Raw genomic sequence first — 17,343 nt, 5'->3', positions numbered from 1 at the left:
AAATCACAGAAAGAGAAAGAGTACGCTGGCCAATTTATGAAAGAGGATTTCTAGAAAGGATTAGAGAGCTTTACAATTATATTGCCCAGGTGAGCAAAATCTGAGGGGTACCAATAATATCCTATCAAAGAACTGGGGGTTGTAACAAACATGTCACAGAAGAGTCAATTATTTTTGGCACTTCTATTTATTCAAAAAATATTTCTGTTCTGAACTCTCACCATGTAGCAGTCTCCTCTAGACTAGAGTGGACAGACTGCTGACAATAAAACAGCAAAGCCCCTACCCCCATGCTGGTTACATTCCAGTGAGGAAGACAGATGGGTCACACAGGTGTAACGAAGGACAAAGGAAGGTAAAGGGACTGACAGTCACATGATAGGAACTTGTTCTTTAGGTAGCGGAGTCAGGGAGGGCCTCTCTAAGGAGGTGACATTTATAAATGAATGAACTGAGGCACAAACATGAACACACACTGTCAAATTCATGCAGGGCTAGGCAGTAATGACATGTAACTGTTTAGCCTTTGTGTATATGTTTAGTAGCACAGACTTTAAAGGTTACTATTTTTATAACTGTCACTTACCTGGAAATGACTGTAAGAGGCCAAGCAAATAATTTGTCTCTCAAATGCTAAACTGAATCCTCTACAAAATGAAGCCAGTTTACGAAATCAGGTGACTTTTTTGCTTCATGACAATCCTTTAGAAATCACGTCCTAAATAGTTACTCTCTTTCTCTTGTGCTACTGTCTGTTACCTGATTGTCCACTCTTGGTCAGCTTTATCTTTGTGTTTACAGACTAATTTTTTGTGGATTTCTATATTATTTGATATTAAAAAAGCCTAAACAATCAATAATTTAGCATCTCTTTTTTTCCTTAAATCAGAGTTTTGATTTGCATGTAATAAAGTAATGTGTACTTTCAATTTAAGTCAATTCAACAAATAGTTGTGGTATAAATATTATTACCAAGATAATCTGTTAAGCCAAAGTGGGAGAAAAAGATGAGTCAAACACTGTTTAACTCTTAGACAACATACTATGTGTACAGTAGATAAGTATAAAAATAACTATAATATGAAGAATTGAATTTCTTTCTCAAAGGAAAAAAAATCTCAAAATTAAGAGTAGTATAGTGTATAAATAATTTCAAGAAGGAGGAGTGATTTGAAATGAGTCTTGAAAGCAGGTAAGATTTCAAACTGTAGAGAGAGAACCAGAAGTTATTTCAAACCAAAGGCACACTGTAAACATATAAATGAAGACAAAAAGAGGTAAGGTACATTTGGAGAAGGGTAAATACTCCACTTTAGTTGAAATGCAGGTCATTAGGAGTAAAGAGTGATAAATGAGTTAGTGTCAGATAGGCCAGGCCAACTTTATGAAGAACCTGGAATGCTGGAAAGCAACAGAAGCCACTGAAGTGTTTTGAATTGGGAAATGTCTCTAAGTGTATCTAGTATAGATGGAGGAAGTAGACGTAAGATGGGAGACTGGCTAGGAATATACTTCTAAGTTACAGAGGAGAGGTAATGAAAGTCTGAAGTAGAGTGATGGTATTGGGATCAATAATTTCTGAAGAGAAACACAAACTTGTGATGGTATAATTAATGGGTGCTGGCAACTGATTAGATGTGAGGCAAGATAAAGAAAAGTGTAAAAGATTATTTTAGAAAATAATGGGACATTTTAGAGAAAGTTGTTAAGAAGAGTAAATGAAGAGTTCAGCTTTATAAATATGAAAGTATCTCAAGGACAGGCAGGTGGAGATGAGTAGGTGGAAATCTGGGATTGGACCTTGGGGGAAATTTGGTAGAAGAAATCAGTTCAAAGGTGAGAACTGTGGCCATGGGAGGGAATCAAAACATTGGGGAAAAAATTGTAAAAAGAAAAGGCTAGAAAGCAGGGGTCTTATCTTAGGGGGATTTTGTTTTGTTTTGTTTTGTTAGGAGCAGCAAGAAAAAGAATCAGAGAAATTAAGATGTAAGAAGGAGTTAGAGGTAGGATAGCAATTTACTTATGGAAACTAATGGAGGTGAGTTTCAGGAAAAAAGTACAATCAATAGTATCAGGTATAACCTTGAGATTAAGGAAGCTTACAACTAAGAAAAGACCATGGGATTTACTACTTAGTGGTTGAGAAAAGCTTGTTTAGAGTAGGGCAGGTATAAGTACACGTATACACAAAGGAAAAAGAGTTAGAGAACTTATGTAAAAAATGAAAGCAGGGTAGGAATTCTTAACACAGCACCGAGGGAAAGGGATAAACTAACATTTATTCTGTACCTACTTTGTTCCAGCATTATTCAAGATACATTTATGTTTCATCATTTAGTTCTCATATCAACACTATGAGAAAGATGCGATTACTATTTTTCATTACAGATGAAAATCTAAAGTCCCAGGAGGTTAAACAAGCTGTTCCAGAACATATATCTATATTCACAATAGGCCTGAAATTCTGTCCCTTGGGGGCAAGGGCCAAAGGCCATGCTTTCTCCATGACACCATGACACCATCTTGAGTCAGGAGGCCTAGGATTAGATCCAATGGTTTCAGGAGGGAAGAAGACCAGCATCTCAGAAATGGAAACAAAAGGGCAGGAGGATGGTAAAATACATACTGAGGAGGAAGTCATCTGCTGTGAGTGAGTGAGTGAAAAAAATAGGAGAAAAAAGTAATTATAAATGTCATAAAATGTAGGAGATAAGAGATTCTATAATGGTAGCAGCTGCATAATTGAAATGATCTACAATACATAATAGGCTGGAGAAGAAGGCATATGAGGCTGGAGCAGAGCTTGGAGTAGGTGGAGTTGAGGACCTGAAGGTCGTAAGGACAAACAGCAGCTCATGGGAATGAGAGAGGGTTAAAAAAAGGACACAAAGTTGTAGAGTAGGGAATCTGGAGCTCAAGATCACGAGTGGGGCCATTTTGCGTGAGGTAACAAGAGGTGAAGAAATTAAAGAAGAACTGCACCAGGGTATTTATTAATAATGTCCCCACCACATGGATGGCTAAGTCTTAACAGAGTATTAAGTCACAAGAAATGTGCTAGTCAAAAAAATATGAACAGGTACATAAATAATAATTACGATTCACACATTGAATTTGGAGGTGGAAGGGTTTCCATAATATCAGTCAATTTTTGTAACAAGGAAATAAAGAAGGTAGGTAGCATGATCAAATGGAAGAACCTCAATGAAGATGTTATCATGGGAGAGTAGTCTAAAAGTAACCACGAGAAATAAGGACATACTGACCACTTTTTCTGGTCATGAGAGACAGGGGAGTTAAAAACGGAACTGGCTTCATTGGAGAGGGTTGGGAGAGAAATGGTGTTCCTGAAGAAAATGCCAAAAGATTGGCCAAATCTTTGAAGGAAAGATTGAAGACAAAGGGAAGTTTATCCACAATCATAAGACAGAGAGGAAGGAACTGGTTGAGGGATGGATAGAACATAAGGGGGCCCTTTAGATGTCAGACTGAATGGCATAGAGATGCAGGTATTAGGGAGAATGATTCACGTGCAGGGCTAGGTCCAGAACAAACATTAGAGGAGCGGGGTCAGAAGGTAGGCTGGAGGGACTTCTTAGCAATAGAACAGGGTAAGTGTCAAGTAAATAGTGATTAATGTAGGCAATTGTAGAACTAAATAGCCCTAGTTTTCTAGTAGAAGAAGTGAAACAACAGGGGGAGGGAAAGCCAGCATTCTACAAACCCTTCTCTCCACATGGTTTATCATATTGATAAGAATCCACACTTTTTGCTGGCATAGGAAGGTGGATTAATAAACCATATGGACAGAACACAGTTGTTTGATGTCTCAAGTGACTGGGTTAACAGAAAGAGGCAATTGTTTAGGACCTCAGCTTAGGTCTACTTCCAAATGATGTCACTATTTTTCTTCTTTGAACTCATCACACCTAGAATTTCATTTACATTTATGTGTTTGTTCATTGTCTATGTCTCCCCCTCACACACACACACACACACACACACACACACACACACTAAAATGTAAGGTAAGTCAGGTCAGGAACCTTGATTAATTTGCTGCCCAGTCACCAGCACTTAGAACAATGCTTAGTATATAGCAGACATTCAATAAATATTGATTGGCATTGATTGAATGCAGTAAAAGTAAGTGAATACTAGCCAAACAATAGCTGGTAGTAATGCAAAAATGAATAGGATTCAGTCGCTGATTAAAGGATCTCATAAAATAAAAGGAGAAACAGGTCAACAAATAATATAAAATTATGGAGATACAAAAGAGAGCATTATCAGTTCTGCTTTGGTGGAGATCATCATAGAAAACATTGCAGATTATGGTAACTGGTCTCCCAAATTCAGTGCTCTTACCCCAGGAGACACAAGCCAGTTCATCAGAGTGAAAATGACACTTGAAAATTTCTAATTTTTTTATTTATAATTCTGTGCAGGTTTTGTAATGTACATGTGTAATATAAATACAATAATACAAGCATATAATTTTGAATATGTAAATTAGCATACCTAAATTTGAGTTTCATGCTCTTAGTTTTTGTTTCATGGGATGCCCAATTAAAATGTCACCCATGGATTAGGGGATTAGAGCCTCAAGCTGCATCTTGAAGGATAACTAAAAATGTGCCTTCTAGTCAAAGTGAGACAGAACAGTCCAGAATGAAAGTAACAGTATAAGTCTTGATGATAACTAGTTATGGGTTATATAAATCACTGAAGATAAAGTTCAGAGACCTAAACAGAACAGAGACCTAAAAACTAAATACTTATAAAGAGGGAAGTTTACTTCTCTCATACACAATAGAAGTCAGTTTAAGACTGGCTCCACTGCCATCATGGACCGTGCTCCTTCCATCTCCCTAGACTGTGTCATCCTTGATGTGGACCTTATTTCTCATGATCAAAGCTGGATGCTGGCACCTGAATCACCTCCATGTTATAAGCAGAAGAATGGAGAAAGGACAAGAATGGTTCATGCTTCCTGTTTTTAGAGAAGACTTCCTGGAAGACTTCCACCTACATTTCAGTGGCCAAAACTCAGACACATTACTAGACCTAGTTGCAAAGCAGAGTCAGAAATGAAGCCTTTATTCTAAGTATCAGAATACACATTTTGGTTCTTCATTAAAGAAGAGGAAAGTAAGGAAAATGACCAGAGCTTTACAAATTTTAATGGCCACCCTAATCACCTGAGGATTGCTTAAAAATGCAGACTGTGAGAAGTGGCTCAAGATCCTTTATTCTTACAAATTCTTAGTGATTCCCTGGCTGCTGGTCTGTAAACCATATTCTGAGTAGCAAGGTTGTAGACCAGTGGTTCTCAAATATTAGTGTGCATTAGGATCACCCAGGGAACTTGCTAAAACAGATTTCCAGACCCCAGCCCCAGAATGTCTGATTCAGTAAGTCCAAAGTGGGGCCTGGGAATTTACACTTCTTAGAAGATCCCAGGGCATGCTGATGCTGCTGGTAGGTGGGACCACACAGGGAAAACCACTGCTATGACTTCTAGTTTTGATAACAGATTGGAGAGACACTGGACCACAAAGAGACATGGTATCAAGAGAATGGATGAGGTTTGTTGATATTTCTGCCTTCATTTTATTGTTGGTGATAGCAGTGCCACTGTATTCACACTTTCATTGAATTAAAAACAAATGTCCACTATAAGCTGATCTGATACATATTCTCAAGTCTTCTCCCTCTATATTTTCTCCACATTAGCCTGAATCATAAACAGACAGCGATTCTTACTCAGCCAGCCACCTGTACCTAGTTTCTGTGAGTAATATCAATACGTAATACAAAGAAATTAAAATATCCTAGTATCTCTAGCCAGAACAGTCTCCCCATCTTAAAGGGATGTTTTCTTCTTAGTTGGAAAAATCAACCTACTCCATTCAATCTCTTGTTTGTTTTCCATGTCAAAATTATTGGGTTACCTACTGATCACCAGACCTGGCCAATTAGTCTGATTATCTCATCACATACTCTCAACTTCTCCAGCTGTGAGAGTTATTTTTTATGTTGACTCTTTCAATAAAAAACTCCCTAAGCTGAGACAAATGATAAGTAAAGTGATAAACGCCCACCAGCAATTTAACCTGAATACTTATTTAGAGCAGTATAAGTGGTACAACGGAGCCACAGGATAGAATTCAGGGGATGAATTATGGTGCTGTGTTTTGAGGCTCTGAGGAAGTCAACAGCTTCTGGCACATGAAAATAAAATTGGTGCTCATTTCAAATTGAATGCAGACCATTATATATGAATATATGAAAACAGATAAGATTACTTTGGGAAAATGTCCAAGATTTATTCATCCATGTCCTGGAGAAGTAGGAATGAGAACAAGCTGGTGAAGATGCAGGATACAAAGATGACTAAGACAAGTCCCCTGCACAAGAACGCACAATCTAACCTTGTCTACCCCTTATTCCTACCTACTCAGAGAAAGATTTTTCTTTCCCTGAAAGAAAAATTGCAGAGGTGTTTACGTTTTTCTATAGTTCCCTTCTATGCTTGGTGGGCAGCGGGATAAAGGCTTCGTCAAAGAAATCTCGCAGCTCCAGCTTCTTCTATATGGTTTCCTGATTTTAATGGACACAGTGGCTATGTTCCAAAGGGTCCCCCAAATGAAAAAACTTAACCTGCTGTTTTAAGTCTTTAATGATGGCCACTTCCCTAAGCATGACCACTTCAGGCTCTTCTTTTCAAAAATAAAAATAAAATAAAGCCACCTTAGAAGCCCCATGAGTAAAAAAATAGTCTTAGGACAGAAAGGAAAGCTAAAAGCATCTTTATCATTGAGACCCTGTCTTCATTAACAGGACAGCTGGCAACCACCGTGTGCCTTGTTCAAAGCCTGCCATCTCTCCAGGCTTCCAATGTATCCCCTCCAGCTTGCTCTCTGATCAGTGAGATTGTCTGCATCTCTGCGTAAAGGTCATGGAATCCTAACAGCTGCAAAACGTACCGAAAGGGGATTAACTACCTTAATTCCAGCCTACTGGCTGAAATACATGACTCAGAATGAGAATCTCAGATTAGTACTACAGATCGTCCTCCTAGATGCTAGGAAATTCAGACACCTATGTAACCTGTTTTGGAAAGGGGGCTATCAGTATCATTTCCTCAAAGCTCCTGGAAAGAATAAATAAACAATGAAGTGCTCAAAATTCCTTGACAGTGTTGTTCAATTTCAGCCACAAGAGTTCTAAAGACAATTACAAAGATCAACTGCATTCAGTGACATAATGACCCAGTTTTCTAGAGAATACATCTAAGACCAACATAGGGAGAGACTGGATGTGGGCAAACAAACAAACAAACAAAAACCCTCAAGATAATTTGCCAGATTAACTGATTAATTGAAATAAACACAGAAATCACAGCTGGTTTCTAGTCATCTGGATGCGTTTGTGAGCACGGTTGGATCAGGCAATTTGGAGTGTGGTGTAGACCTAAGGAGTGTGGGAGCAGCAACATGTTTATTTGTGCTTAAATAGAAACACAGATAGATAGTCCAAGCAAGCACTTCCTCCACAGAAAGAAACTGGAAATAACCCATCCCCTAGTGCCAACTAGAGGCTTATTTTAGAAAGAGTAAGTAGGAATAGGCTGCATGGCCAGTCCAGGAGAATTTAGAGGTGCTCCTCCTACACACCAGGCTCTCATTAGCATGTCTACTCAGTTCCTCAACCATGTAACAGCTGCAAACAGACAATAGTGGGAAACTGTCACAGAGAAAGAAAAAAAAGTACTGGAAGGGCTGTTAATTAAGTAAAGATGGAGGGAGAAGTTTTCTTTAGAAAGCAATGCAACTCGAATGAAGGAAAAAGTTTCAAACAACTCAAAGGAAAATAAATCAGAGTAAAATATGTTATCATTCTGCAAGCTGACACCACAGTCACCTGTTCGTCAAGCATTTATCCAGCACTTACTGAGTACAATGCACCACGCTGAGTTCCATGAGGAGAAAAGAAATCAGACAATTTATACCCTTTGCCAATTGGCATTTACTTGCAAGGATAAAATATTTATACCAACAACTGCTATGCAGAATTATTAGATTTAGTCACTTGTGAAATGGAACATACCAGCTGTTCAGAACTGTTGCCTTATTATAAGCACATTGCTAGGTAAGCTTAAAAGGATGATAAGATGCCACCCTTGACTTTGGCAGAATAGAAATGTTAAATGTAGACTGTAAAGTCCTGTTGACTCCTTTTTTATTTTCCTTTTCTTAAAACCCATGGGGTCAGCAAAGTGCCCCTCCGTTTATTGGCAGCTCAGTCTCACACCACAAGCTATATTTCATTCACCCAGCAGAGCATTCAAGGCCACTGTCTGGAATGGACATATCAGGAATGTTAGGCAGAGAGTAGCCAAATAAGTGAGGCAAGTCAGTCTAATGCAAATAGAACCAAGGAAAAAAAGTAAATGCAACTAGGACTCCTGGGGTACTTAACAGACACACAAAAAAAATTGTTTATTAAAAAAGTCACTGCAGAATTAAAAATCAGATCACACTGATGAGAAAAGGAGAATAAAAACAATTTACTGATTAATCATTGTTACTCTTGACCACCACCTTATGTAGTAGTGATAGCAGCCCCATTTTACAGATTTATAAACTTGCTATTGAACAGAGAGATAGGAGTTTGCAGAACCAGAATTCACTTCTCAGCCAATGAGCTAACCACTATGCAGTCTGGATTCCCACTATGCGGAAACTGCAAATAGTGTTAGTGATAGGTTCCTGATATTTCCATCCTATGACCATGTTTCTTCTCTTACCATAGGTTTTAGGTTGGGCCATGTGCATCAAGCTTCTGTAGGCAAAGAACAGCACAGAGTCAAAGTGAATGGTGTGTTCAGCCCACAGCAGACAGCAGGCATTGCTATACACCATCATTTTCAGACCGCCCAACTCCATTATATCCTTCCTCTGGGAGTGTCATCCTAGAGACTTTGTTCTGGGTAAGCCAGGGTAAATTGAGAAAAATGAAGCTCAGCAATCACAAATAATGCCCTGATGTGCAGAGAACCAGGCTCACACCTTCGAGAACAGAGTTCCTTCTTCAGAGTTGCTTCAGTACATCTAGCCAATAACTACCTGCCCCTTTGGTCTCTGCAGGAAAGAGTTCTGGGTCCAGGCTCACACAGGCCCTCAGTTCAAGAGAATGGACATCCAGGAGGTTGGGGATGAGGAATGCAACTTTCACTTGGGGCACAGAGGCAATGCTATCACTGTCTGTTTGCAGGTTCCAATGAACCGGCTTTAAAAAAATCAAGGTTGGGGACAGCATGAAAAACATGAGAAATATCCTAGTTTTCCACATTTCTTAAGACTGGCTCTGAAATGGATCTACTTAAGTGTGTGGATGTGCATAAATGCTAACTGTTTAAAAGGAGCAACTCCTGGAACTGAAGCTCAGTTTATTATTCTGTTATTGCTTTTAATCACCATGCTGAGTTTGCCTTCTAACACAACCAGAGAGTTTATCCAAGCGAGAGTCTGAGAAGGAGGGCGCCAATGGAGCAGAGATGTGCTTAATGCAGACACCATTAATAAATCACTAATAGTTAAGATATAGATTGGATGATGGGTGGCAGATGGGAAGGAGGTACATCAAATTGCTTTTCTCATATAGATTATTGGATTAACAAGGAAGCAGCAGGCAAGTGGCAAACTGGTGTAACAAATTGCTATCATAAAAAAAAAAAAAATTTGAACTTATCCCAGGATGGTAATCAGGCTCTGTAGGCCATTAGCCCTTTGGAGAGGTGCTTGAAGCGGGACTATCCCTCTGAGATGGTAATACAGGAACGCTCTCCAAACTCCTCCTTCTCTCCTCACTATTGTACCTAAGTGCATCCTGGTGAGGAGAGAGAGGCGGAAGGGAGGCAGCCAGACTGCAGAGGGAAGTGAACTAAGGAATGTAGCTATTAACAGGTGCATGCCCCTCCCAGTAAGTGATAAGTGGAAGTATATACACCACACCATTCTGGCAACCAATACTGGTTGCATTTTTGCCCCCTTCCTTACTTCCAAATTTTTTTTAATGAAGATCCTGGGAATTGAACCTCAGGCCTTGTGCATGCTAAGCACGCATTCTATCACTGAGCTGCACGCACTCTATCACTCAGCTGCACCCTACCCTCACCCTCCAACTTTTTATTTTGAAAAATTTCAAGCCTACAGAAAAGTTTCACTAGTAATAAAATGAGCACCTGATACTATTTTGCAAGATTCACTAATTGTTAACATTTTGCCACATTTGCTTTGTCTTTTATTTTCCTTCTTTTTGGGGAATTATTAAGTGGTAGACACCACAATTCTGTAGTATGTATCTCCTGAGAACAAGGTCATTCTCCTACACATCCACAATGGAATTTATCATCTTCAGAAAATTTTAGCCTTGATAACTAATATTATACAGTATAAAATCTATGTTCAAATTTCTCAAATTGTTCCAATAATGTCTTTAAAGCTTTATAATAAATCCAGGATTCAATCAAGAATTATGCATTGTTTATTCATTGTATCTCTTTAATAATTTGTATTCTAGAACCATGCCTAGCCTTTTTTTTAACTTTTAAGACACTGACATTTTGAAGTGTCCAGACCAGTTGTTTTTGCAGACTCAGCAGCAGTTTGGAGTTTTCTGATCGCTTCCTCATGATTAGGATAAGGTTAGACATTTTTGGCAGGATGTGTCCTTCATAGTACATCACATCAGGAGGCATATGTTGACAGTTTGTCAAACTCAGTGATTGTAGGCTCTATCATTTGGTTAAGGTGATACTGTCAGATTTCTCCATTGTAAATGTAGTATGTTCCCTCTGCAATTAATAAATAGTTCTAAAACTGGGTGATTATAAGACCAACATTTTACACAATGGTTTTAGCACGCTTTGATAGCTTTTGTTTGAATCAGTTATTACAGTGGTCATTGACAACCTTAGAAAATAATCATTGTACATTACTTCTCCCTTTATGAGTTGCTATTGTTCTGTAGAAATCTGCTTCTTTCTTTTCTCCATCTACCCCCACTGTTCTGGATACCACTGTGGACTCACAGAGTTTTACTGTAAACCATTCCTGACATTATTTATACTGATTCTAGTTGTCTCAAATTTGGTCAGTGGAAGCCCCTTTAATCTGGCATTCATGTTCTTTGACATTTTCCTATCCGTGTTTGAACATTTCTTTACTTTTTGATTCAACTCAGTGCTCCTGGTCCACCTTGTACTTCATTGCCCCCAACTTAGAATCAGTTTTCCAGGGAGCTCTGGTTCCTTTGAATGGACAATGGTAGTTAGAAACCAAGATCAGGATGATAAGTACATTCATTACTGCTAACGTATAATTGCTTCTAAGCTCTTTCTTTGTACCTAGCAAGAAAATATATATTTTGATAAAGTTATCAGTTTGTACTGAAACTTCCAATTATAATTCAATACAACAGGTTCTCTTTCCCCCTTTCCCCCCCTTTTTTTTTACCACTTTCCTACCATAAGAACTCCATGCCCTCCAAACACTAATATATTTTCTCTTTTGCTTAATTCTGCAATACACACAAAATCGTTTCAAACTATTTCACCACCAATAGTTTCTTTTTGTCTTTAGAAGATATCCCACTGAAGGTGGAATGTATTCAGAGTACAGTGTTCAAAATTTACTCTAATTCTGGGTTTGCTTCTTTGTGTTCATATTATCAGTTTGATATATAGTTCAATTCATGTGTTTCTATTTATATTCAATTTCTAGATTTTACATGTTTGATAAATAAATGTTTTTGAATATGCAAAATATTACTGTGGTTTAAAAGTCAAAACTAGATTGAAAGGTAAACTTAGAAAATATCATTCTATTATTGCTTTATTTCCACCCATCCCCAATAGTCAACCAATTTCTATACTTCCTGTGTTAATGATCTTATATTTCCCTTTGAAGATATTTGTACACATGTATGTGTATTATGATTTCTTTTTCTTTGTTACAAAAATGGTAGCAAACTATTTTTACCTTTTTTTTCCTTCCAATATGATATTTTGAAATTAGAAGCCGCTTTCAAAATCCTCTGGTTCTATTCTATTCAATTTCTCAGGCAATGAAATCATATCTCAGCTCCAAGTAAAATGAGTGGTTCCTGCAAAAAGGAGTTAAGAATATTAGAGAGGTGGGTTATGTTAACTTTCTGACTCAGGGGTTTATTGTGCATGTATTTTGTTTAATATATTCCGAAGTGTGGTTCAAATGATCCCTTGAGTCAGAATCAGGTTAAGGTGCTTATTAAAAATTCTTATTCCAAAGCCTACTCCAGATCTATCTAATCAAACTCTCTGTAGGGTAGAGCTCAGGAATCTCCATTTTCAAACTCCTGGGCGATATCATGGTCCTTCAGAGAAACTTAGGCTGTTATGAGAGGAATAAGTGACTAGGAAAGCCACAAAGATGACTTATTGTCATGACAGTCTTTTCACAAGAATGTCTAAGCCCTAAGGCTGCTTTACCTCTGAGAGTATGGAATTTTTTTTTTTTTTTGATAAAAAGCTGATTTCTTTTGGAGTAAGGTCTAAGCCCATCTCCTTTGGTGGGGTAAGTCGGCTACATACACTCTGTATCCCTCTTGGATCTTTGAGATGAATTAGAGAGCTGGATGGAGCATACCAGAACCACACTGAACCTTCCCCTAACTTCTAAATCTCAGGGGAGAGTTTCCAGGGAACACAGTGGCCTTCCAAATGTTCAGGTTTCAATCCATGCTACATTTCAGCCAATCGAAACCAGGGGAAATAAGTGGGTGGTAACTTTAAGTATCTCAAAACTCTACCATTTCTATTGCTTCTCTCACATTCCTCAGCCCTTCCATATTCTCTAATATGGATATGAAGATGCCCAAGGACTGTCCCATCTAAGTTTAACTGTTTTATTAAAAAATGAGATATTCTTGGGAGGAAGGTAGGGAAAATGAATCATCTATTCATTTTGAAGCTGTGAAACTGAGATGCAGAAAAATAGTGTGGATGAGAAGCTAGGTGGCTGGAGGAACCTTCCAAACATTGGGGGAGTGAGCCCTTCATAACACCGTGAAGTGGGTAAACCTTATCTTTAATCACTCACTTTTAACAGCCAGTGTTTATGAAGTACCTACTATGAGCCAAGGACTTTGCTTATATGCTTTTCCTACTTTAGCTCATTTAATCTTTACACCAACTTTATGAAGCAGATACTATCACCATCTGTCTCTTACAGGTGAATACACTGCAACTTAAATATGGTGTTACTTGCTTAATTCACACAGCGAAGCAAGAGCTAAATCTATGTTGCTCTAAGTGGAACCCAAGCCCTTAACTGCTGCACGACTGAAAAGGGCCTTCAGAAACATGGTTCTTCATGATACTAACCTACGTGCTCAGTGTCACAGCCTGTTGACTGCTAGCCTAGAAGATCGCCACCTAACAGTTGACAAGAGCTACCCTTCAAATTCCAAAGAAGTGGGGATTCAAGAAACTTTGTTGTGACCTTAGCCAAGCCGCTGTTTCCCAGTGTTCAGTGTCCTCATTCTGTAAAACAAAAAGGAAGGGTAACTTTTTTTTAAGTACATATATATGTGTGTGTGTGTGTGTGTGTGTGTGTGTGTGTGTGTGTGTGTGTGTGTGTGTGTGTATATATATATATATATATATATATATATATATATGCCCCTTTCACTTCTGATTGCCTATTATCCAAATGCCTGATTCATATTTTCACACTAAGGTTTTAATTGTTTGGTTTTCTTCTTCTTTATTGTTTTAATATTTTTATGTGCCCCCCTTTATTACCAGAGGCATTTGAATTCCAAAAGAAGCTAATGTATTAATTCAAAGAAATGAGTCTCTAATAGTGGAAATTTCCAGACAGAGACTCCACTGAGTATTAAAAAGCTGCTGTATCTTGATTATATTTCTTTTCCCGTTCTGAGGACGACTGTGTTCAGAAAATGCTCTCAGAGATAAGACTGGATAAAATGGGAACCAGGCCCAGATCTCTAAAACAGGGTTGGCAGAAAAGAGGTGAGAACACAGGGCCCACAAGCCAGCTGGCATACATGGCAGGGGTCCCTCCCAGGCATCAGAGATTCAGGGGAACCATAGAAACCATGTGTGTGAGAAACACTGGCAGAAGAGGGATAGCATATCAGAATCATTGCCACATGGGGGTAAATCCCAGGAGACTTGATGTGATGGTGGATTCTAGGATCCTGTTTTCCAGTGTTGGGGAGCAGAAACTCCTCTGCACCTCACTAGCAAATGAGACAAGAACCACTTCTCTCATCCTCATCCCTGCCTGGTCTTTTAAGATTCAGGGGCCCCTCTACTGATGGTTGGCTGATTAAAAATGACCTGTCCTATCAATTTTAAGCTTCATGAGGACAAGATAGACATTATTTACTCTGTTATCTCTCACAGATATCATGGCTCTTCTACATAGCAGGTGCTACTGGTGTGTTTTATTAAAGGAAGAAGAGAGAATGAAGCCAAGTTTCCAAGCTGGAGAAACTCAATTTATATTCTAAATGAAATGAGACAACATGTAGCCCCAGTTCTTTTTAATATTGCTTGTAATTAATTCAATTATTCAACAAACATTTATTGACCACTTACTTACATACCAGGCACTCTATTAGAAGCTGAGGCAGTAAACAATTCAGGTAGTTAAACCCTGCCCTCTTGGAGCTGATTACGTATTGAGGGAGGCAGGGAATTAACATAGAAGCAAACAAATAAGAATTTCAGATAATGAGAATTGTTATGAATAACATTTGGTCATTCAGATGACCAAATATATATTTCTTATATATATTTGTTTTTCCTTCTTAATGGCTCACAACTCCCAAAATCCTTGAAATTTTTAAGTGCTAAGAGTGATAAAGGTGTCTTTTGTTATGTTAATAAGACCACTTTTTAAAAGCACCTAAGGATGGGGGCTGGTGCCAGTGGAGCTAACCCCTGGTTAGAGGGTTGGAACTTTCAGTCCTACTCTCTGACCTCCAGGGAGGGAAGAAAGGCGGAGGATTGAGTTCAACCACCAATGGCCAAAGATTTAATCGATTTCATCAATAGTGCCTACGTAATGAAGCCTCCATAAAAGACCCAAAGGAGGAGTTTGGAGAGCTTCTGAGTTGATAAACACATGGAGATTTGGGGAGAGTGGTGTGCTCCTAGGAGGCATGGAAGCTCCGTGCCCTTTCCCCACACCCTGCCTTATGCATCTCTTCCATCCGGCTGTTACTGAGTTTACTGAGTTGTATGTAACCTGTGGAGCTGGCTGGCTGGTGCTCTCTAGAGTCATAAAAGCCCCTCCCCTGGGCTCTCTCTGTGCCTGGGGCCTACTGACACCTTAACCCCCACTACCTACTGCAGAACACTTCACATACCTGCATTTCTACAAGATACAAAATATCTTCTCTTGATGCATGTTTACCCTAACAAAGCTAAACCACCTCAAGAAATAGCCCATCTCACAATACCTTAGGCAGACAGGCCTCACATCCTGCCCTTATCAAAGTCATAAAACCTATTGTTCAGAGAAGTTCCTGACTGATCTTAACAACCAATCAGGTACCTGTGCACAAATTGATCATGCAGTCCCTACTCCTCTCCTAATAAAAGACTCTGCACACCCACCCTTGGTGCTCATACAGGCACCTCTTGCCTGTGTGGCCCGCCATTGCTTATAGGAGTGTACCTACTAAACTTTCCTGAACTCTCCTCAGTCTCTGGTAATTCTTCTACCAACCAGCATCACCGGCCTGCAGCATTGTGCCCACAACATAACCTTTTATAAGAAACCCGTGATCAAGTAGTTAAATGTTTCTCTGAGTTTTGTGAGCCACTCCAGCAAATTAAGGGAACCCCAGAAGGAGGTCATGGGAACCTCTAATCTGCAGCCAGCTGGTTAGAAACACTGGTTACAACCTGGGCTTGCAACTGGCCTCTGCAGTGGGGCAGGAGGCAGGTTGAGGGATTAGGAACAGGCAGTCTTGTAGTACTGAATCCTTAACCTGTGGAGTCTGATGCTATTTCCCGGTAGATAGTGTCAGAATTGAGTTGAATTACAGGACCTTAAACTGGTGTCTGGGAGCATTGTTTATAGGTAGTGGGGGAAACCCAAATTCCATACTGGAAATGAGGTCTACAAACCTAAAGAAAAATAAAATGGGATAATTGCATAGAAAATGATTGAAATAGGGCAGGGAAATAACTTAGGCAGGAGAATTTGGGAAGTCCTGTGAGCAGGTGAAGGTCTAAGAAATTCTGAGTATATCGGATGTGGCCTCTAACTAGGAAGGGTCTCAGTAAAGCTTGGAAACTATTTCTAAATTCATCAAGAACTCTTGATACTAGTAGAAAAGCAATTCATGCACTTACTAAAACATTTTTACAGCACAAAAGGATATTAAAGACCCAATATTCTCCTCCCAACCCTACTACTCAGGACAATATTATTAACCATTTTCTTTGTATATACAAATGCATGTGTATGAATAACCTTTATATACAAATGGCATCATATGAGCTTACTCTTCTGAATCACCGAGATCCCACTTCAAGAAAGAACTCCTTGCCCAATTCCAAGGGACACGATGAGCTGACAGCCTCTGGCTTTTAAGGTGAGCCTCAGCTTTTGAGCCAATTGTGGTTCCATCAATGACTCAGTGGGACTATGGTAAAAAGGCTTACCCATTTCCATTCCACTGACACCTCTCTAATAAAGCACAGTTAAGTTACATATCTGTTTTTACTTTGCTTTGTTTTGTTATTAAAAACAATGCAGCAATTAGCATCTTTAAACCTACATCTTCATGCATGGGTGTCTTGTTTTTCTTTACCCTCTAATACTGGTCAATATCTAACTTTTAATCTATGCCAATATGACAGAAGAAAAATAGCACTTCATTAACTCTTTATTTTGCAACTTCATAATTATGAGTAGGTTCAGAATTGTTTTATATCTTACAATTTGTATTTATCTCTGAACTTCTTTCTGTTCTTTGTGATTTTTCTACCAGGTTGTTGTTGTTTTTCTTATTGATTTGCTGGAGTGTTTTGTAAAAGAAATGAACTCTTTTCCATAAATGTTGAAATATCTGTTCCTGTGGTTTGTTTTCTAAAAATTTAATAGCATTTTCCCCATTCAGTAGTTTTAATTTGCATGTAGTCAAACTTTTTTTATTTATTTTTTTTATAATATAGCCTCTGGGCTTCGTGTCATGGTTATAAAGTTCTTCTCAGCTCTAATAATATTTTCAAAATAAGTCCTTATCTAATTATAA

The 17,343-nt window shown here is 38.7% G+C and overlaps 1 long non-coding RNA gene across 6 annotated transcripts in view; it reads right to left on the bottom strand.

Annotated features, from left to right (window-relative positions):
• The window catches only part of LOC105081582 (uncharacterized), a 337,276-nt gene that overhangs the window by 154,302 nt on the left and 165,631 nt on the right, over positions 1-17,343 (bottom strand). For 5 of the 6 annotated variants that reach the window (XR_012507071.1, XR_012507076.1, XR_012507072.1 and 2 more), the window contains exon 3: positions 12,048-12,171. This is a non-coding gene — a long non-coding RNA (uncharacterized LOC105081582). Of the gene's footprint in view, positions 1-12,047; positions 12,172-13,429; positions 13,589-17,343 lie in introns of all 6 variants that reach the window. The other variant, XR_012507073.1, reaches the window with a different exon arrangement.

This window comes from Camelus bactrianus, chromosome 1 (genome assembly GCF_048773025.1).
Source record: "Camelus bactrianus isolate YW-2024 breed Bactrian camel chromosome 1, ASM4877302v1, whole genome shotgun sequence".
NCBI lineage: Eukaryota > Metazoa > Chordata > Mammalia > Artiodactyla > Camelidae > Camelus > Camelus bactrianus.
The sequence above is the reverse complement of the archived record's forward strand: the minus strand, read 5'-3'. Positions and strand labels throughout refer to the sequence as shown.